This window comes from Lygodium microphyllum, chromosome 11 (genome assembly GCF_053477565.2).
Source record: "Lygodium microphyllum isolate KBCC chromosome 11, Lygodium_microphyllum_v1.1.10, whole genome shotgun sequence".
Taxonomy (NCBI): Eukaryota; Viridiplantae; Streptophyta; class Polypodiopsida; order Schizaeales; family Lygodiaceae; genus Lygodium; species Lygodium microphyllum.
The window spans coordinates 46,611,882-46,634,077 of record NC_141145.1 but is presented as its reverse complement, the minus strand read 5'-3'; the positions used below and the strand labels follow the sequence as shown (position 1 = coordinate 46,634,077).

Here is a 22,196-nt window from a genome sequence, read left to right as displayed (position 1 = left end):
AGGTATCACACTTTTCTTAATATTTTTCTCTACAATCTTGAATTTTGAGACATTGAATATGTTAGTTGGTTTAAAAGGAGAAAGATATATCAGGGACTTAGAAATTTTGTATTGGTTTTACTTTATTTTTCTAGAAATATTGGTCTAATAAACATGTAAAATGATGGGGTTTTGATGTTCTTGAGGCATTGTTTTGTTCAAATTTTCCAAATGTATAAAACACGAATTTGTCAAGTTTTTTTTATAAGTGACATGTGAAACACGATTTTGTGAACTGTGAGGCAGTCTGAATCATTGTTTTCGCGTTTTATGAGTAAAAAATGTTAAACAAAGTTTGATCGATGAGACTTGGAATTTCATGCTTTCTCTACTGCATAAAGTTTTAATTCATTTCTTTCATCTTGGTTTGGCAAACATGTAAAACAATGGGGTTTTGCTTTCTTGAGGCATTGTTTTGTTCAAATTTTTTGGATGTGTAAAATTTGGTGTTGATGATTGAGATTGATGATGATTGGTGATTGTGTGTGTGTGTGGATTGAGTGTGGGTGGTTTGAGTGGTAGGTGTGTGTGTGTGTGTGTGTGGGTGACTGTAGTGTGTGATTTTAAAGTAGAAATTTTAGTAGAATAATTTGAGATTTTTTGAGTCTCAAAAGTAATTTTAGTAACATTTAGTAGTTTGTAGATTTAGTTATTAGTAGTTTCATTTAATTTGAATGTAGAAAAATCGAGGGTGAAGCAAAAGTAAAACGCAATATTTTCTTTTGTGAGTAAAAGGAAGTTTTCATTAGAGGGAATGGAGGAGGAGGATATGGAGGTCACCTGTGATGAAAGGCTATTTGATTTTCTTCATGCAATTGGAAATTCATCTAGATTTATTTACATCAGAGATATGCTCAATGTTCCCTTTGATTTGCAAGAGCTTTTGAAGGATCTTGAAGATAAATTGAAGGATTTTAAGGTGTTTTATGATAGACATGTGGAAGGCCTAGAGATTGAGGGATTTGTTCATTATAGTGATGTAATGGAAGCTTTTAATGTTGCTAGATCAACTTTGCAAACAAGGTTTAGCCTTATTGATGAAGAATTCAAGAAGTGGAAAGCATATTGCCCTTTCCATCAGAATCAGCAACAATGTCTTCTTGTATAGAAGGATGTTGCATTTCTTGTATATCTTCAATATATTGATAGTTGTTCTTCAGATACAATACAAGAGAAGAAGATGGAGGATATTGCATGCAACGACAAAGAAGTTGAAGAGAAGGGTGAAATTTTCAAGAGGATATTGAGAACCAGTTAATGCAGGGATTTGATGTTGCTTTGTTTAAAAGTGAGAACATTACAAAAGTGCAAGAAAAGGAGATAGAGTTGAGTGTAGAGATTGAAACAGGTCCTCTTGAATGTGTCCCAACATTTCCCAATTATCTCATCAACAAAAAGAGATATGTATTGGTAAATGATATTCAACACTTTTTTGATCTTAGAGAAGATTACTGCTTGGCAATCCTTACTGCATGGGGTCAAAATGATAAGAATTTTATAGGTTATGAAGAGGAATTGCTAGCAACTCTTGATATTGAGGGAGAGAATTTTCAAGATAGCTCTGTAGACTTGTATTATTGTATTTATCAAATCCTGGAATATGAAAAAGCGGGGATACCTTCAGAGGAAGAGTACTTACAAATTTAATAGAGACTTGGTATTGATAACATGGGGTATGAAGAGAAACTGAAGTCTCCATTAGAGGAGAAACCAAAAAGTTCAATAAATCTATATGATGATAGTATTCTTGAAGAAGATGAAGACCCTAAGGTATGAAAGATAATTTTAAGATATCCATTGTGATTTATATTAGAGTATATTATGCATTATACACAAATATTTTTGGATAATTATCTATTGACATCTTATACTATTGTGGTTTATTGTGCATATAGAAATTGAAGATGTATACAACTTTCTTGGAAGAGACAAGAGCTTAAGGCCATTAAAGCTTGGCAAAAGTCAAGGCCTTGGTCATTATATTGGAAGCTTAAATAATCAAACAATTGCAATTTATCATAGTAGGTTGCTTACCAATAATGGCTTTGAAAGCTATCTCCAAGGTGATTAGATCCCAAGCTTTCAATAGAGGTTCAGACAATATAATTTTGGTGGTGAAGGAAGAAGCTGTAAGAGTTTTTGTCTTCATGCCTAGATACAGTGGATATAGGGCAGGATACTTTGGAGTTCTTGCCTCTTATTTGCTCTCCCATGTAAGAGATGCCAAGAATTTGAAGCTCCTTCCAAGCTATAGGAAACAAGAGTTCCTAAAATGTAGAGGTCTCATCGAGTAGGATGAAACAAAATATTCCCTTAGAGGACCCAGTGAATTCCTTGTAATTAAAGACTCTTCTCGATAGAGTGAGACTAAAAGATGTTAACGGTTTTTTGAAACCCATCTTTTTCCATCTCTTTGTCTAGTTTGTAACCATTCAGAATATCTTTGCTTTGCACAAGAGTTTAAATATCCCTCTTTTCTTCTTTGGGTAATAGTGGATATAGTCCTTGCCAAAGATGATGTATTACATGATGTGATTGTGTCTTTGAGCTTGAATTTGTGCCAAATTTGTATGTAGAACCATTGAAAGACCTCTAATAAACTATTTTCTTTGTATCTTCCACCTCCATGTCTTGTGTGTCTAAAGTATTTTGTTATTGCTTGATAATGTGATTTTGAAAGGTGAGAAGGATCGAAGCTTGCACTTGATAGCTATGGCAGGAAAGCAAGAGCAAGAAAGAGAGAGGCAAGAAATGGAAACTCCAACCATTAGAATGTGTGGCTGGGTCTTCCTTTATTCAAACTATTAGTAAAAGAATAAATAATAAAGTGACGATGATGGACGCCCACCACCTGCAGTGTGCAGTGGCAGTGACTGTCAGTGTAGTAATAGACGGGCGGCTAGGCGGAGGTGCCTTAACCCCCAACAACCTCCCACTTAAAGGCAAATCTTCCCTAGTGAGGAGTGAAAAGAAAAAGAAAAAGACAGTACAACATGTACACATGTACAACAGGATGAGGAAAGACGTTATCTCATCCCACGCCCATCAACCTCCTGAGGAAGGCAAAACGCTCTGTAGAGAGGCTCTTCGTGAGCATATCTGCAAGATTTTGGTCAATCGAGATCTTGACAAGATCAACAGACTTGTCCTCAACAACCCCACGTATGAACTGATACCTTACCTCAATGTGTTTTGTCTTCGCATGGAAGACCGAAATTGAAGAGCACTCATAGAATTCGAATGCAGTGTAGGGATAGCATCAATACCAAGGTCAGTAACCAAACGACCCAACCAAATGGCCTCCTTGCAAGCCTTAGAGGCTGTAATATACTTAGCCTCTGTAGTAGAAAGGGCCATGCATTTCTACACCCTGGACATCCAAGAAACAGCACCTCCAGCATATGTGAATACATAGCCGGAAGTGGACTTTCTACTATCTGCATGTCCTGTATAATCAGAGTCAGTGTACCCCATGACTCCTGTATCCTGGCTGCCATAGCATATGCACATATCTGCAGTGCCCTTCAGGTACCTCATGATACCCTTCACGGCATCCCAATGCTTCTTGCCAGGTGTAGCCATATAGCATGCCACAACACCAACTGCAAAGGCAATATCTGGACGAGTGGCTATCATGACATACATAAGACTGCCCACTGCAGATGCATAGGGAATATTGGCCATCTTGGCCCTCTGCTCATCTGTTTGGACAATTAGCCTATGTTACCTTCACATAAGAAGGCAATGGATAGCCAATAGGCTTTACGTCTTGCATGCGGAAGCGCTCAAGGACTTTATGAATGTACTCCCTCTGTGATAAGTAGAGGAGTCCTTGATGCCTGTCATGTCTAATGTGCATACCAAGTATATGAGCGGCCTATCCCAGATCTTTCATCTCAAAGCTCTTCTTGAGTTGAGCCTTAAGAGCATCTAGCTCATCATGAGCTTTCCTTGCTATTAGCATATCATCCACATAGAGTACCAAAATCAATAAAGAACCATCACGGGCTTTCTTCGTGTAAAGACACGGATCCATAACACTCTTGCTGTAGCCCTATGACTGCATAAAGGCATCAAACTTATGATACCACTATACTCCGTAGCACAATGGGATAGCTAAATGGAAGAACATGGTGTTAATGGAAGCTACATGTGCAATGATGAATGAGAAGAAGATGCCGCTCTATTATTGGGTTGAGGCTGTTATGATAGCCATGTATATCTTGAACACGACTCCCATTGCAAGTCTTGTGATGATGCACGACATATTTTATGAAAGCTTGGCATGGACTACAATAGTATCCATGCATGTATCAACAATTGCATACTGTTTCAAGGAGAATATGAGACTATGGAGACATGTCCAAAGTGTGGTGCTCACACGTATCGACAGGACTTGCAAGGGCAAACCATCCCTCAAAAAGTTCTTAGACACTTTTCACTTATCCCCCCCATAACCCACATGTTTTGTATGTCCGGCATGGCGAGCTTGACAACGTGGCATGCGCAGAATAGGTCCACAGATGGAGTTCAACGAATATCAATGGATTCACGTGCATGAAGCCACATTGACTCTACCTTCGCAAGCTTTGCCTGAAAGCTAGGGAATCTTTGGCTCAATCTTGCAAAGGAAGGAGTGAACCCATTCGGTCAGTGCTCAACTTCTTACAGTGTGTGGCCTATAGTCCTTGTCAACTACAATATCCCTCCATGGCTTTCTACGAAGAAAGGATATCTCATCCTTAGCTTACTCGTCCTCGACTGCTACAAAGTCAAAAATATAGACGTGTATCTTCGTCCATCAGTCGATGAGCTTAAGATTTACTGGGAGGAGGGGGTCACCGTGCAAGATATGAGCAAGCGCAATGGTCTGCCAATATTTGAGCCATTCTCATGTGGATGATTCATGACTTTCCGAGATTCAAAGAGTGCTCAGGTAAATAGGCTTCCTTTCTCGTTGGTAATATCTATATTTTATCTTATTCAAGTTTGTATTTACTGGATAGAGGTATTGGAATAGGTCTAGTTACCTCAGGTTATCATGCATATTGTCCATTGTGCGGGCCATAGTTAGACTCCCAAAGGTCACGAACCATGAAGAAGATGGTATATCAAGGACACGCCGTCTTCTTGCCAGAGGGTCATGAACTCAGGGAAGGTTTTCTTGAACGACCTCCAACACGTATGAATACCACAAGCTGGTACGAGTTGAAAATGGTCCATGCGGAGTTATATCCAAACGGAATGCGACAATTCTCAGTTTTCTACGAGTTGCCATATTGGACCCACTTACAGATCAACCACTTGTTGGATCTCATGCATATTTTCAAGAATGTGGGCAGCTTGCTATGGGACCACATCACAGTAAAGAGAGACACTATAGGCACACAAATGGATTCGAAGGAGGTAGGCAAGATGGAGGCGCTTTGGCCGTAGTTGAGTGCTAATGGTCACATGCAGCTACGTCGCGCTCCTTGGGTTTTGTCCTCTAAAGAAGAGTGCATTGTGAAGTAAATAGTCAAGTCTTTCCACACTCCGATGGGTATGATGCATTCTCTCATGTCTGCATTTTCTAAAGATGACCAATTATCAAGGCTAAAATCCCATGACTGGCATAATATATGTCAGGTTTGTAATACGAATGGATTGTAATTGGCGTGCACATTTTGCTATTTGGAGTGTAGCCATTGTTCATAATGCTTTCTCATTTGTGGCAGTTTCTACTACCGATCGTGATCGTAGGATGCCTTACTCCAGAAATACGCAGGGCCATTTACAATTTGTCAACTTTAGTACAATGGATCTCGTAGAAGGAGATTAAGACGTCCTCTATTGAATCCATGAGGCGGGGATCAGAAAAGAGAGTCTGTCTCTTTCTGCCTACCAGCATGCTCACGATACAAATCCACCTTCTTATGCATCTTGTAGGTGAAGTGGAGATTGTTGGATCTGTCCATATGCGATGGATGTTCTTCTTGGAGTGCTTCATGAAAACCCTAAAAGGCTTTGTGCGACAACGAGCTCAGCTAGAAGGTAGCATGGCTGAAGGTTGGTTGGTGTCTGAGACGCTAGTGCATATTTCACAATGGCTACCAACAGTGGATCCAGACAACAAAATGCTATGGTCGTTGAAGGACGATGATAGACTGACTGGAGATGTGGTGGTTAGAAATGGGGTAGAAAAAAGAATGGATACTGTAATGGAGGAGAAGGTGAATCGCTTTTGTAAGTTGCACCATGCCTCTATGGAGACGTGGCTTGCTAGGTACCAGCAAGCTAGGCAAGATTGAGAGGAAGCGTGGTCTAAATTTTGACATAGTACGCCCCATCAACCAATTTGATATCCTGAGGGCATGGAGGAGATGTCGTGGTTCATGTCAACGCGATGGTTGCATGGAGCTTTGACCACAGCATCTCGCGAAGGGGCAGAGGTCTCAATTAAGGAGTGAGAATTTTCGAGCGGATGTAGTCCAAAGGTGATGGCGTGTTTAGGATTTGTCGTATCTATATTTTATATGCGACAACTAAATTGAGTGTTTCAATGTACAGTACAAAATATGTAGTGCAGCTAGTCACGTGGATTGCATTTTCACGTGGAGCGTATTGACAAAATGCGCTCCACAATGGACTGTGGTATCATGGCAAGGTTCGAGCAAGAGAGCCGACAACGAGCAATGGATCCAAACACGGTTATAGATGAGATAGAGTATTTTAGGAACTTGCAAAGTATTGTTACGGTGGATTACGGTAGCTCCTCCGTGATACTATTAGATGTGCAGTGGTTCAAAGTGGTACTTGAAGGAGTTGGAGCAACAGTTCAATGAGGTCCATCTAGATTTCTCGAAATAGATTTCAAAAAAAAATAGATGGATTTGCACGACACCTTTGTGTTGACAGCCCGTTGTGAACAAGTGCATGAACTCATTTTTTTGTTAATTGTATTATGACATGGTACATGTCACAATAGTTTAATCTCTCTTGTACGTGTTTGTGAACATGTAATCTTCTATCCAAACCCCCGACAACCTCGATGGTGGTATGTTATACCTTCAGCTCCTCGAAGTGCGAGAGTATATGATCAAAGAGATGTTTCGAGCATAGATGAGGACAATATGCAAATAGAGGGGTCGATATTGCAAGGGGTGGAGGCCACCGAAAGCTTGGAGCATGTAGAGGAGCCAACATCGGCTAACAATGATGGAAATATAGGAGTTGAGAACGAGGTGGACTCATCCTTTTGTGGTGACATGTCTATCGACCTTTCAGTGTATGCGGAGTTGTATTAGGAGATTGACATGGGACCATAGGATATTTCATACTTGGAACATCCACTTACTCAATTTATTGACTAATCGCTTATAAGGTACATAAGATATGCATTTTAAGTGAGATCATTTTTTAAGAATTTATATTACCATGCTTTGTATGATTTAAATTGATTATGCTAACATCATTTTTTATCTGTGCACCTAACCTTTTTGGATACTTAGATCATCAAGATGAGTCGAGGGATGAGTGATGAGGAGTTGTAGGATATCTTCACGTGCATGTCTCCAGATCAGATGGCAAGATTCAGAGACATGGCGGATCAAGAGCTGTCTCAGACATCGTCAGGCTGCTGTATTAGATCTACTTCCACGCGATCAGATGCTTCAACTCTTCGAGTAGATGAGGTCGACGCTCCAGACTTGGGCCAGAGGGGAAGGAGTGCTTCAAGGTCAGGGGGATGCTGTAGAGATACAGAGACAGTGAGCTCGTGGTCGGCACGGGATTTAGGTGCTACTCCTCACTCTCGTGGCAGTTCTAGGGAGCGTGGCTCGGGTGGTTGCTGTGGAGGCACGGATGCGGTGTCTTCGTCTCGTCGTTCTACTAGAGTTGTATCACCTCCAGGATTTGTCACACCTGTGGAGATGTCTACTCCAGTGACTCTGGCTTTTGCTCAGCCTTTTGCAGCAGGTGGCACCTCTATGGGTGCTACACCGATAGATACTATCCCGGTCAGTATACCAAATATACAGGGGTCTCTTGGATATGTCCAGGAGCATAGTCGCAAGTAGGAGAGGACCCATCTTAGGCATACCCTAGAGGGACCCTAGAGGGATATGCCTATCTTGTCGATGATAGGTCAGGAGCCATCATCATGAATGATGAGGGGAGGAGGATGATGGCTCACATGAGAGAGTTGTGCCAACAAGTTTTTCGGCACAACGTCTTAGATCATTGGAAAAACATACCAGAGGGGAGCAAGGACTACATAGTAGCATCCTTTCATGAGGAGTTTCCGGTTCCAACCACAGTAGATAGATTTTCTACGGGGGCTAAATGATGGACTGCATGCGTATATATATGTCACATAGACAATTGGATGCAAGCAAGGCACTCAAGAGTGGGGCTACAAAGCCTGAGTGGCTAAACGTGGACGACTGGCACTGACTGAGGGAGGATGCTATAGATTCTCCAAGACGTTGGAGTCAGCAGCACGAGGTGGCAAGGGCACGACTAGAGGCCAAAGTGGTCCATCATCTTGGGAGTGGCGACCACAGGACTATCTGGAGGACTTTGTAAGTTTTTCTTTTGTTTTGCTTGCTTACTTTTTTGCAATATCCTTTGTACTGACAATCATGTTTCTAACAGTTAGTATTTTGTTTTCTTTGCAGTACTCCATTACAAATCGCGATCCGATCGGCCTTGAGACTCAATATGTGGTTCCATTTTCAATATCATCCAATCAAATCGAGTGATGGTAGCCTATCGTACTCATTAAGATAATTATGAGGTGGAGGAACTGCCAAATCTTTCCAATAGCTATTTGGTGTTGGATACGTCCAAAGAACCTCCTACTTATTACTCCTTGTCTTTATCCAGACTCCATGGACAAATTTGTAAATTTTCTTAAATACAAGAAGTCGAAAAATATGTATGGAGCTTTAGTAGTTCGCAAGTTAAGCCCATGAAAACAAAAAAAATTGTAAAGCCTATGGTGCTTGTTAAAAATATATAATATACTCTCTCTTTTTTTTAAAGATTCTGTTATGGTTGAAAAAACATCTTGGTTTGAGATAAAGAAGACTTATCATCCCTAAGGATTATAAATCGTGAATTTCTCAATGCTAAGAAATTATCAAATTTCAGGTTCCTTCCAATCCTACACCAATGGTGGTTGTTTTTCCAGTCTCACGGAATCAGTGTGCTAAGGAGAAAGAAAGAAATTTCTTGCAAACAAGTAAAGCTGCCAAAATTTAATGGCAAAGGAGCAAAAGTCACCATTAATGCCGAAACCTGGATAGAGAAGATGGAGGATTATTTCTTCATTGTTGGCGCAAGTGTTGCTAATCAGGCAATGATAGTAAGGTTGAGGCTTACAGGTGAAGCCAAACTGTGGTGGAAATAGTGGCGTCGAGACAAGTCAGTCTCTTAGCCTACTCTTACCTAGATTCAGATTAAGGAGGCTATCCAAAATTGCTACTTACCCCCTGCCTATCAAACACTCAAGATGAACGAGTTCTTTGACCTCAAGCAGCTAGGAATGACCTTGGAAGGGTACTATTCTTAGTTTATGACCCTGCAAAAGTACGCTCCTCACTTGTCAATGAAGCAACAAGTAGCGTGTTTCTGCCAAGGTCTAAATTTTCCCCTTAATGAATAGCTGGAAGCAATGAGGCATACGAACTTGGAAGATGTACTACTAAGGGCACATCCTTTGGTGAAGGCTTACTCTAAGTCAAATAATAGGTTCAATAATAGATCTCCCTACTCCAAAACAACACATGTAGGATATCAACAACAAAGGTGTTACAATGAAGGACAAGCTAATGCAACTAGTGCTCCTCAAAATTGTAGCGAAGATAACAACACACATAGAAATTGGAATAATGAGCCACACGGCCAAGTCATTTTTGCTATGAATTCCCAAATAAGGGACCAACGCCAATGCCAACGTCTCGCAATGTCCTCAAAGAAATGAGAATTTGAATAATAGAGGACGTGGACAAACATACCTAGGCGAGGACCAGGGTGAGGAGTTGGTCGTGGAATGGGGCAAGGAGCAGGTCTTGGAGCTAGAATCCTTGCATGTGCCACCACACTTGAAGAAGTGGATCCAACTATGGAAGAAGTCGAGAGAGGATCCATTCATGTGTCCATGAATAATCAGGGTGCTAGACGGAAATTTTTTGTCATCCAAACATCGGCAAAATATCAAGGTATTCCTTTTAAAATCCTCATTGATTGTGGTGTAATTCATTCCTTTATTTCCCCAAAATGTGCTAAGAGGCTGAAGTTAAATCTTGAGCATGCTAGAAAACTGATGGTAGAGCTAGAAAATGGTAGAGAAATAGTCTCAACTCATGCCAAACAACATACAGTTTGAGTTAGATGGGGAAACCACAAAAACAAATTTTCGAGTTATGCCTTTAGGGGTATATAACTATCTGTATGAATGGATTGATTGAGTCCCAATCAGGAAAATATTCATTGTGGAGAAGGATGAGGTACATTTAGGAATCTCCTAGGTGAAACATTCTAAGCACAAGGACAGTCATGCAAGCCAAAATCTAGCTAGCTAAAGCCAGTCGGATCCTAAAGGGTATTAGGAAAGGACTCCCTATTTATATGATAAAATTAAACAAAGTGGAGGATAACAAAGATGAAGAAGAACCTTCATGGTTGATGGGAAAATGGGCCGATGTCTTCCCTGAGGAGTTAACTAAACTACCTCCTGAGTGGGAAGTATACCATGAAATAAAATTAATGCTTGGAGCTGAACCACTGGCAAGAAGGCCATCCATGCAGTGAAACTTTGGCACAATTATCTAGTGGGCAAAAAGTTTACACTTCAGGAATTATATTTTGAGATCAAGTTCCGCCCTGGAAATGAAAATCTGGTAGCTAATGCCTTGAGCAGGAAATCATTCCTTAATGGTTTATTCTTAGAATATCCTAGCAACAAAGGATTTCTCGCTAGCCTAATTTCCATGCCAAGAAATCCCATCTTGGAAGCAGTGGCTGCTGAGATTCCCAATGGCACAGATTATCTAGAGTTAAGAGAGACCATCAAAGTAGGAGGTGATGGTTCAAAATTAGAACCCATATACAAATATTATCACCTTGAAGGAGAGCTGTGTCAAGATTGTGGGAGAGAAGGAAGGAGTCTCACTTGAAGCTTTCTTGCTTGCACAATGGGGGAATACACACAAGGGTGGAGGCTGAAAACAGTTTTCCTCTTCTTAGTTGTGTAAGCCAAAAAGAACTCTAGTACAAAGAAATAGAAGAACCCTATATATGGGTCTCAAACCAAACTCAACTAACTAAGGTGGCATACTAACTGAGCCACGAACTAGAGTAGATAAGGATAGCTATCATGTAGCTATTATTCATTGGCGGTGTACCAACCGCATCTGCAACTGACAAGTTGGTGACATAAATACTCAACGGTCACCCTGGCGTATCACGAGTGGAGCTCGATATCTCAACACTCCCCCTCGAGCTCAATCCCAATTCCTGCACACCAAGCAGGTCTCTGAACTTGCGCAGCTTCTCTGTGCCCAATGCCTTCGTGAATATATCAGCTACCTGATCCTCTGTGCTGACATAAACTAGATCAATAAGACCTAGTAAAACCCTCTCCCGCACATAGTGATAATGCACCTCAATGTGCTTTGTTCTAGCATGATAGACTGGGTTATTTGCCAAGTGTATACTGCTCATGTTGTCACAATAAATGACAACCGGCCCATCTGTAGGCTGATGCATATCATAAAGTAGCTTATGCAACCAAGCTACCTCACATGCAGCCATTGCTGCACCCCTGTACTCGGCCTCTGTGCTCGACAAGGCAACTGTAGGCTGTTTCTTGCTGCTCCAAGTGACTGCAGCACTCCCAAAAGAGAACACATATCCACTGGTAGATCGTCTGTCAGAAATACTACTAGCCCAATCAGCATCAGTGTATCCATGCAGCTGTATCTGAACCCTAGTCTCATAAAATAGTTCATACTGCAATGTGGACTTCACATACCTGAGTATGCATCTAGCCGCATCCAAATGTGGTTTCCTTGGAGCCTGCATAAACTGACTTACCAATCCAACAGCATAGCTCAAATCTGGCCTGGTAATAGTCATATAAATCAAACTTCCTACTATGCGTCTGTACATAGTAGGGTCTTCTAGAAGCTCACCTGCATCTACGCTCAGCTTCACATTCTGCTCCAAAGGAACTGAAATAGGCTTACAGCCTGTCATCCCATATTTGGACAGCATGTCCAATCCATACTACCTTTGCAAGAGCTGTATCCCACTTGGTGATCTAATCACCTCAATGCCCAAGAAATAACGCAGCTCTCCCAAATCCTTCATCTCAAACTTCTGCTTCAATAGCATTTTTACATGAAGGATATCTTCATCACTGTCACCTGTCATAATCAAATCATCAACATAAATGACAAGTAGCATAATACCTTTCTCTGTTTTTCTCACATAAAGTGAGAAATCCGCCTTGGAAATCTGAAAGCCAATAGTGACAAGATACTGTCCTATCTTGTCAGACCATGCTCTAGGTGCTTGCTTCAAGCCATACAAGGCTTTCTTCAACCTGCAAACAAACTCAGGATGAACAACATGCACATAACCTAGTGGCTGCTCCATATAGACCTCTTCTTGCAAATCACCATGCAAGAAGGCATTCTTTACATCCATCTGATGTAAAGACCATCCCTTTGATGCAGCCATAGCAATGACTGCTCTTACGGTTGCCATCCTTGCAACCAGACTGAATGTTTCTTCATAGTCAATGCCATATGTTTGTGCATACCCCTTGACTACTAATCTTGCCTTGTATCTGTTCACAGAACCATCAGCATTGTGCTTCACCTTATAAACCCACTTACAGCCAATTGCATTCTTACCTTTAGGCAAAGGTACCAATTCCCATGTAGCATTTGCTTCCAAGGCATCCATTTCTTCATCCATGGCTTTCTCCCATTTTTCTTTTCCCATGGCTTGCTCAAAAGAAGTGGGTTCTGGTTCCTGTATCACTTTGACCATATATGCATAGTGAATGGCTGTAAATCCATCATATTTCAGCCTATCCACAGGATACCTAGCTCTCGTAGACCTGCGCAAAGTAGGTTCACTCCCAGGTACTCTCAAAACATCCCTGGTCTTCCTTACTCCAGGTGTAACAATAGAAGGAATACCCAACTCATCATCAATGCTCTGTTTTGAGCCACTAGATTCACCATCCACATAAGAGTGACCTGCATTCACATCAAACATGGGCTGATCAACCTTCTCTTTTCCTTTTCGTGATACCTGCATACCACTATCTGCATTGCTTTGAGAAGATTCTCCTGATCTCAATCTGCCTGTCCATGGCGAAGAATGTGAACCACTGCTAGAGGACGCTCCAGGTCCACTAATATTTTGTGACTGCTGCTGTGAATTCTGTGCAGCATTACCATTTTGTGCATCTACATCATCAATCACATTTACTGGTTTATACCAGCTACTCATCTCATCAAAAACAACATCTCTGCTCACTGTAAACTTACGAGTAGAAGGGTTATAGCATCTATACCTTTTTTGCTGCAGAGAGTAACCAATAAAGATGCACTTCTCAACTTTTGGATCCAACTTGGATCTCAACTCATCTGGCACATGTACATAGGCAATGCAACCAAAAATTTTCAAATGAGAAATATCTGGTTTCCTACCAGTATACCTCTCCTCTGGAGTCATTCCATGTATTGCTGCAGTGGGAGTCCTGTTCATTATGTAGACTGCTGTAGCAACTGCTTCAGCCCAATAAAAATCTGGCAAGTCTTTTTCATTGAGCATGGCACGAGATACCTCTCCAATATGCCTGTTTTTCCTTTCTGCAATTCCATTTTGTTGTGGGGTATGACTGCATGAATATTGCTGCTTTATGCCATGCTCCTGCAGGAACCCTGCAAACTCATTTGAGAGGTACTCTCCCCCTCCATCTGACCTTAGGCATTTTATCTGCAGGCCTGTTTCTTTTTCAACCATAGCTTTAAGAGTTTTGAAATGCCCAAAAACTTCACTTTTCTTTTTCATAAAATACACCCATACTTTTCTGTTATAGTCATCAATAAAAGCGACAAAATAATGACAGCCTCCAAGAGATGCAGCTTTAGTAGTCCACACATCAGAGTGGATTAATTCCAATGGCTTCTCACTCTCTTGAACATGTCTAGGAAATGATTTCCTTGCCTGTTTTCCAAACTGACAGGCTTCACATACCTTATGCATTTCTGCAACCTTGAATTTAGGCAAACCTGCAACAATATTTTGGGCCTGCATTGATTTAAGTCGCTGTACATTAACATGACCAATGCATTTATGCCAGATATCAATATCTACAACTACACCGGTCCCATGTGCAAACATTGCTGCACTCAATTCACACATGTCTGCATCAAATGTAAACATTCTGCCCTTCTTCTTTCCTTTTGCTATCAAGCGACCTTTATTTTTCATATCCTCAACAAAGCATCCATGAGGATTAAATCTAACCTGCAAGCCCTGTTCAACCATTTGACCAACAGAAACTATATTCTTGGTGATATTCGGGACATGAAATACATCGGACAGGTATTTCTTTTTCCCATCCTGCATAGACAAAGGAATTTTTCCAATCTGCACAATAGGATGTGCAGTATCATCACCAGTCTCCACAAATCCTGGTTTTTCCATTTTCCTTGCATCCTCCATCCATTCTGCATGACCTGTCATGTGGTTTGATGCACCTGAGTCAACATACCATACATCGTTTCTTTCTTCTGCACTTGTTACAGAATTGCTCATGTGCTGCACCATAAACAAATGCTCATTTCTGTCATCACCCTGTCTACTAGAAGATGCATAATTTCCTTGTTGCAGTTTTTCATTCATGATGTCATTCTGCTTTTTATAGCAGTCTTTAGCCATATGACCCATTTTCCCACAGTAGTAGCATTCAACATTACTGTTTGCATTTTGGCCTCTTTGCCATCCACCACGACCTCTTTGGCTCCCCCTGCCTCTAGATTTACCACGTCCTCCTCCATAGGACTGGTTTTCTTGAGTCTGCTGCATATTTTGATTTCTACCACGGCCTCCAAATCGGCCTCCTCTACCTCTGCCTCTACCTCTTCCAGTATTTGAGTAGAAGACAGCTTCTTTTGAAGTTCCTCCTGAAGAAGATGCACCACCATTTCTCTGCTCCTCAGAAATTAGAAGAGCAATCAACTCCTCAAAATCAGGAAATCTTTCACGGACGGAAATGGATGTTCGGAACTGTGCATAATCCTTTCCTAGACCATTCAAGGTCACAAAAACTAAATCATCATCTTCCACTGGCGACCCAATGGAAGCAAGTGCATCTGCAATCTTCTTCACCTTCATGTGGTAGTCATTGATGCTCATACTTTCTCTTTGCACATTGTGCAACTCTTGCTTGAGCTGCATTTTGCTGGCTTGAGTATTTGTGCTATACATTTTTGACAAAGTATCCCATGCCTCCTTTGGCGTACTTGCATCCTGAATATGCACAATCATAGAGTCTGAAATGCTGATAGATAGCCAGTACATAACTTTTCTGGCTCTCTCATGCCATGATTTAAATGCCTGCATTTATTGTTGATTGGGAACATTAGGAAGAACTAGTTCTTCTTCATTTCCTGCAACAAATTCCCAATATCCTTTTCCCATAAGGAAATTCATCATTCTAAACTTCCATGCCTGGAAGTTGTTCTTGTCAAGCTTTTCAGTGACAATCTGTGAAAGAGAATCAGACGCCATTACAGAATACTGCAAAAAATTCTGTCACTGCAAAAAACACAGCTTCACCCTCACAAGGGCAAATCTGCAAAACTGGCGAAAGTGGTATTTGACCACACAGTCACTTCCTAGTGACGATTTTGCATAAACAAGAACCAAGGATGATTCTGAAACTCCTTATGTCTCTGCACACAAGCATACGATGCAATTTCTGTGGTAACTTTTCACCGATCTGTAGAACAGTGGTCGCACAGCATAAAACAGGGCTTTTTCCTGAGTACGTGCACAAAACTTCCGCCTCCAAAACAGGCCCCGAAATGGCCCCGCAGCATATACTTCCCTCTTGCTTCACCGCGAAGGGCGTCTCAACCTGAGACAATGCACTCCTGCACTTTCCGGCTGTGCTACCTGTAGAGATGTGCTTCCAAAACAGAAAATGAAAGCAACACTGCTCCTCTTACCAGAACACCGCGAGCTTGGCTTGCTTTCTTGAGCTCCTTACCACGAACAAGGCTCTGATACCATGTCAAGATTGTGGGAGAGAAGGAAGGAGTCTCACTTGAAGCTTTCTTGCTTGCACAATGGGGGAATACACACAAGGGTGGAGGCTGAAAACAGTTTTCCTCTTCTTAGTTGTATAAGCCAAAAAGAACTCTAGTACAAAGAAATAGAAGAACCCTATATATGGGTCTCAAACCAAACTCAACTAACTAAGGTGGCATACTAACTGAGCCACGAACTAGAGTAGATAAGGATAGCTATCATGTAGCTATTATTTGTCGGCGGTGTACCAACCGCGTCTGCAACTGACAAGTCGGTGACATAAATACTCAACGGTCACCCTGGCGTATCACGAGTGGAGCTCGATATCTCAACAAGCTGTTGTACTATCAGCATAGGCTATGTGTGCCTAACAATTGGGACCTCAAAAATAAGGTTCTCTAGGAGGCCCATGATAGTCCTGTAGCTAGATACCTCGGCTATGCTAAGACTGTCAACATTGTTAGGAAAAGCTATCACTGGGTAGGAATAAAAGCTGATGTTCTGAGGTACATGACTCAATTCTTGAGTTGCCAACGAATCAAGATAGAAAGGATCAAACTTCCTAGAGAGTTACATCTACTTGACATTCCACAAATGAAATGTGAATGTATCAATATGGACTTTGTGGTTGGCTTTCCTACAGTGCAGGGAGGTTATGATTCTATCCTAATAGTTGTGGATTTGCTGACAAAGGTTACTTATATCATCTTAGTAAAGACTACCTTCAGAGCATTTGACATTGCTAGGTTGTTTCTCAAGGAGATCTTTCGACTACACGGACTGCCAAAGAGGATAGTCAGTATGATAGAGACTCACTGATCACGTCCAAATTCTGGGCTTGTCTCTTCTAGGATATTGGAACCCAATTGTGCTTCAATACTGCCTATCATCCACAAACATATGGGCAAACTGAATGGGTCAATCAAGTGTTGGAGGATATTTTAAGGGCTTACTGTAGCAGAGAGCTTAAGAAGTGGATCCAATATCTTTCCTTAGTGGAATTCACCTATAATGCCTCATACTAGCAAAGCATTGGTATGACTCCCTTTCAGGCATTATATGGGCAAGAGTGCTTGTCTCCTCTAATTTTTTTAGATCCGATCTTAAGAGTTGAAGCATCTAGGAAAATGCTGGAAGAAATGGAAGAGCAGACCAAAGCGGTCTGCCAAGACATTAAGGCTACTTAAGACAGGAAAAAGACTTATGCAGACACCAAGAAAACTTCTCGCACATTAAAGGAGGGCGAGATGGTCTTCTTAAGGGTTTGACCTAAGAAAAGTTCTCTATCTCTTGGAAAATTCAAGAAGCTAAGCCCTAGATATTGCAGCCCCTACAAAATTATCAAATGTCTTGGTAGGGATGCCTACAAATTAGAACTTCCCCCTCATCTCAAAGTTCATAATGCTTTCCATGTAAATATTCTAAAACAATATGTCCCAAGTCCTAGTCACATCTTAGATGATGGACAGATTGTAATGCCAACTCATGGAATCTTAAAAGTCCAACCTGAGAGAATTCTAGACGTTATAGAGAAGCCTCTCAGAAATTGTACTCTTCGTGAGTACCTTGTACAATGGAAGGACTTCCTTGAAGAAGATGCCACATGGATCGAGGGGTCCATTCTCTGAATAAAACCACCCAGTGTTTCTCTCGAGATGACGACATCTCGATTTCTCTAAGGGGAAGAGGATGTAACAAACCGCCTTGACAACACAAAATGTACACAGAAAAAAATTAAGAAATCTCCCATGGAAATTTTCTTCATCATATACAGGAGCAAAATCGTTGATCCTTGTATGAACCCCCCCCCCCCCTCCCACTAGCCAAAGGACTTAAGCCTTAAAAGTACCGAATTGGTGGGGATAAGTTATCCATGTGAACTTCTCCTTAAGCACATTTGCACATGTATACACATGAACACGCACATGCATATTTCATAAATAAAGATATAATTTACGCTTGTGAACTCATTCTTGATGTATGGTTATGTGCATTTACTTAAAAGCACGCGAACACGTGCAAAACGAATAGTTTTTGCAATTCAAACACGGGCTAATTATTTTCAATAATGTATGTATGTTATTCCTTATCATGAAAACTCCACCTTAGTTGTTGAGAAAACATGTAAGAAATTATGCATGCATGAAAAGGAAAAATGGGAAGAAAAGAAAAATCATCCAGTTAGTCTAATTCTAACTAAAAGCCAAAGAGTAGTTAACTAAAAGAGAGAAAGAGTTCAATTGTAAGCAGAACTTTACAAGAGAATGACACATGGTGAGAGAGAGATAAGCAATGATTAGAAAGAGTGTGTACTTTTCCTCCCATCTCTTGCCACATAAGTACTCATTTCCTTATTTTCCAATTATCATATAAATTTTTTTAGAAAAATCCTAGTACTTTGTAACCTCCACAAGACACCTCATTTATCATATCCTTATTTTTTATGAAAAAATTAAAAACGAGATTCTTTTTTATTAATTCAAAATTTCTAAGTTGCCACATTAGTACTCCTCCAATTTTCCCAATTTTCATTTTAAAAAATTAGAATATTTGTAGCAACTTTCAACCTCATCAAGACACCTCATACTCTCTTTCTAAATTTCTCTTAAAATCAAAAAATGAGTTTTTCTTAAAAAAAATCTAAAGCTGCCACCTCACTAGAAATATCCTACACATGGCATTTTCATGTTAAAAAGAATTTATAAATTTTTAACAATCTGACACCCAGTTAATCAACCCATCACCCATCATTTTCATTGTGCCACCATGTGACACCTCAGATGCTACTTATGCAGGCAGCATCCCACATCCCCCCCCCCCTCCCTCTCCTATAAATAAGACCCCTCCCATCCATTGTGAGAGGATGAGTGTGGAGCTAAACAAACTCTACTATGAGGAAGGGCGATCAAAGAAGTGACAACAACACCCTTAGGCTATCAAAATCTTCTCCTAATTTTCTTCTTTCTCTAAAATCCAAAAATATCATCATCATGCCATGAAGAAGACAAGGTGTGGCATTACCCCCAAATGTGGCTACGCCGCCAACATCGACACTTAATGCGGGGCGCTACGAATAATCCTAGCCAAAACTAGGTTCTAAAATAAATTTTAAAAAATTTATTTTATTTAAAAATAATAAAAGTCATTTTATTTTTGAAAGCATGTATTAGATTATTACTTAAAAGTAGAAAATCTCAATAAATTAATGATCAAAATTGATTTTTAATATTAGCATTTTGGTGATTTTTTTCTTTATCGAATGATAATTATTTTTTAAAAAGAATGAATTAGTGATAATTATAGTTAAAGTTAGATTAGGCTCTAATAATTGGAAATAGCTCTAATAAAAGTGCTCTATAGCACAATATGAAGCTAATGAGGTGAGAATATACTAAATTTAAAGAGGTTTCAAGTTGAAATGGAGGCTTTAGGTGAAATAATGACAAACAATGTTACCCTGATATGTTATCTAGGTATTGTTTAGTTATACTCACTATTAGTAAAACTAAAATATCTTGAGCTCTCAATATTATATCGATGAGACTTTTTATTCAAAATGGATCTTTGTATCCTCTCTACGTATTGAGCTATTAAGCTCCAATTATGGATTAATATATAATTTTTTGTAATAAGATTTTTATTGCTATACAAAAGTTTACTACACCTTGTTTACTACCTCTAGATGGCCTATTTAGAGATGTAAGAGTTCTATGAGTAGCAAAAAACCCTATACCAATAGGAACTTGGAAAGAACACTATATTAGGGAATTTGGAAATTCTCATATAGTTTGGGAATTCCCAATATAGTTAATATTTGGTCACATGATAAAATCTTGTCCCCTTGAAAGTGGAGTTTTCCCTAATTATTATATCAGTTGTCTTTCCAAGTCCCACTTTGAAGCATGGGTTAAGATTTAGCAACATGACCAAATCTTTATCTATTATTTGAAAGTGAGACTTACGAGATTCCCAAATTCTCTAATATGGTATTAAAGGGTTATTGGGTACCTATGGGGCTCAAGGTGGACTTATAAAATATTGGGCACCTAGTGTAAAAACCTATGAGACCTATAGCAACTTATAGGTATCAATAAAACAAAAAATACCCTACACCTCTTCCACTATTTGTTCCAATGAAACTTCAAGCACCTATAACTCTCTAAATGGGCTAAGATACTATTATACCATTGTCGACCATTGCCAAAGATGATATACATGCTCCTAAACTTAAAATTTGTGTGGGTTTTGAAACTTAAGGGGTGTGTCAAGTCCTTTCTTAAGTCAGTAGGTTGGTGCACCCCTTCAAGGTCATAATCAGGAAGGGTCACCTCTTTATTGTCATTCTGACTCAAATGGCATCTGCTTTATCCTTGCAAGAATGAACATGGCAAGTACATGCTACTTGGTTAAAAAAATAGTGATGCTATGCATTGACTAAAAAAATATTTGAATCCTTTAGTGAAATGCAAGTAGCAAATAGAAATTGACTAAATTAGAATGAGATAAGGATAGGGGTATTACCCTTTACAGTAAGTCACAGCATTACATGGATCCCATTTCCTAATGTTTTTAGTCATGTAGCATCAATGATCAGCCAACAAATCAAATTCTATGTTAGGTACAAATTGTAGGTAATGAATCGATGCTTTGCAATCAATTTTGACAGTAATCATGAGTGGATGGGATAGAGAAATATGAAACAATCATAATCAACCCGATGTTAGGCTCTATACGTATTTTACTATCAAGTTTGATGATCGATTACTCCTAATCTCCCTTTCTCAACAATGATATTAACTCAACAATAGGATAATAAGACAGATTAAAAGCATTAAGTGATAGGAATACCTCTTGTTGTTGATGAAGAGTAATGAATGTGGACTTCAAGTGATCAATCCTCCACATAATCCATTTCCAAGCCAATAAAGATTGAGTGCCATAGGTTTGAGCTTCAAGGAAAAATTAGTCCCATAATGCTTGCCCCAACATAGCTTCACCTTCTAGCAATCAAGAATGCTCCAATGGATCATGAGAGCTCCATGCTTGAGTAAAAGTCTTCAATCACAATTGGTGAAGAGCCTATAAGCAATGAAAAAATACTAATTTTTTATAGATATCAAGAATGTATGAAGATTCCATACATTCAAGCAAGAGAGTGAAAATTCCAAACGCTCTTGATGATATGCCTCAATATTAGCCAAATCTTGGTGGTGTAACTTTAGTCTCACCTTCCTTGAGCTATATACATCATAAGCCTCCATTATTTGAGCCTCATTTAAGAAAAAATTTAAAGAAATTCATGGTTGTCCTTTTTTTTTGGAAATTTGAATGAAGAAATTGCCTCATATCATGCTAAGAAGCTCCAATGTCAAGTCATGATGAATGGAGATGCTTGTCTTCTCCTTCTTGAAGCCAAGGAGTACCAAAATCCACTGGCATATTCAAGAAATTGCCAAGATTTTCTTATTGTCCGAAATCTACCATAGCTAGGATTTGGAAGAAGCTTAAAGAGAAGAAAATGATTCAATCTTTGAAGGATTAAGCACGAGAATGCTTCCAAGAGCTTTAAGAAGTGAAAGATCTATGGAATATTAAAGAAATTCATTATTGTCCTAAATACTTAGCAAGAATAGGAGATAGAATCCATGACTAACCTTGAATCTTGAAGAATTCATGGAAAAATCTCATCTACCTGTGTCAAAGAAGCTTCAAGAAGTGCTAGAGGACAATCATTAGTCACTAGGGATAAGATTAGAGCTATAGAAGATAAGCATAAGGCTGTGTGAAATTTTCGATGGAATTCATGCTAAATTTGTTGCTCCCAAATCCATGGTTGA

General features: G+C 39.8%; 1 pseudogene; it reads left to right on the top strand.

The window, feature by feature from the left end:
* LOC148028780 (uncharacterized) overlaps positions 1-22,196 on the top strand; it is a 113,802-nt pseudogene that overhangs the window by 51,672 nt on the left and 39,934 nt on the right.